This window comes from Magnolia sinica, chromosome 8, assembly GCF_029962835.1.
Source record: "Magnolia sinica isolate HGM2019 chromosome 8, MsV1, whole genome shotgun sequence".
Taxonomy (NCBI): domain Eukaryota; kingdom Viridiplantae; phylum Streptophyta; class Magnoliopsida; order Magnoliales; family Magnoliaceae; genus Magnolia; species Magnolia sinica.
In genome coordinates this window covers 51803148-51804917 of record NC_080580.1, presented here as the reverse complement: position 1 = coordinate 51804917, position 1770 = coordinate 51803148, and positions in this window count along the sequence as shown.

Sequence of the window (1770 nt, the reverse complement as noted above, 5' to 3'; positions counted from 1 at the left end):
TACCTTGGCAAGATCGACAGCTATCCCTTCCTTGGACACCACATGTCCTATGAACTTGACTTCCTCTTTCCAGAAATCACACTTCTTGAACTGCACGAAAAGCTGATTCTTCCTGAGAGTATCCAAAACCGCTCTTAAGTGCTCCTCGTGTTCCGCTCGACTCACCGAATATATCAAGATGTCATCGATAAAGACAATGACGAATCGGAACAAGAATGGCCGTAACACTCTGTTCATCAGATCCATGAACACGGCCGGTGCGATCATCAGACCGAACGACATCACAAGGAACTCATAATGACCGAAGTTAGTCCTGAAAGCGGTCTTCTGCACGTCCCCATCCTTGACGTGCAACTGATGATACCCTGACTGCAGATCAACTTTGAGAAGTACCGTGCCCCCTTCAATTGATCAAACAGATCATCAATCCTGGGCAAAGGGTACTTATTCTTCACAGTTACCAGATTCAGCCTGCGATAATCAATACACAATCGCAAGGAACTATCCTTCTTCTTCACAAACAAAATAGGTGCTCCCCAAGGAGACACACTAGGCCGAATAAAATCCAAATTCAGCAAACCATCTATCTCCTTCCTCAACTCCTCCATTTCACTCAGAGGCATACGATAGGTGGGTAAAGAAATGAGCGTCGCACCAGGCATGAAGTTGATAGTAAAATCAATCTCACGTTGAGGAGGTAATCCAGGAATCGACTCAAACACATCTTCAAACTCCAGAATTACCGGCGTGCTAACTAACGCCGATTCAGCCATACTCTCCAGCAGAGAAGTATAATAATCAAGATGAAGAGTGTAACTGACCTGAACTGAGAAAGTAACTGTCTCGCCCTCAGGTCCATGGATGGTCACCGACCTTGCTTCATAATTAATCTCAGCTCGCATCCTCGTGAGCCAATCCATACCCATAATAACATCGTAATGATAAAGAGGTGCGACAAAGAAATCAACAAGGATCGATCCACTCCCTAGATCGACCAAACAATCCATACAACGCTTGCCCAAAGCAGAGGAAATCCCCGTATCGGTAGTAAGCGTCACTCCTTGCATAGGAACAGTTCTCAAACCCAAACGCCTAACTGCTGCATAAGATATAAGAGAAGTAGTGGACCCTGTATCCACCAACATAGAAACGGGAATACCTTCAATGTGCGCTGTCACCTCGAAGGATCTCGGCACCAAGTCAGACATAGCGCTTCAGCTGAGAGCGCATGAACTCGAGCCTGCTGCGCGATTCGACGGAGGAACCATGGGCGCGAGGTGGCACAGGTACGCAGGTATGAAGGATGGATGAGCTGGCGCTGATAGAAGAGGTGGAGGAGAAATAACCTGAGGCATCGGACGGCTAATCCTCTGCGGTGGAGTAAAACCACCGCTCGCATACGCGAAAAGTAAAAACGGTCCAAATGCCCCATCTTCCCACAATACGAACATCGAAGATCAGCTCTCAGCGGGCGGCGCCGAACGCCTAGGAGGAGAATCGACTCACAGCCTCTTGCGAGAAAAGGTGCAGGACTGAAAGTCCGGTCGCGGCCTAGGAACCATCGGTGCTCGCATGCGGGACGACTTGTCCCGTCCTGCTCTGCTCGCGAGGACATGCTCACCAACTCCGCATAAGAAGAAATGCTAGCACAAAAAATCTTCGATCGGATCGAGGCCTCAATCCCTCAGAAAGCGCCGCATCCTCATCGGTGATCGCCAGAATCAAAGGAACATACCGACCAACTCGGTGAACCGGTTCTCATACTCTCAC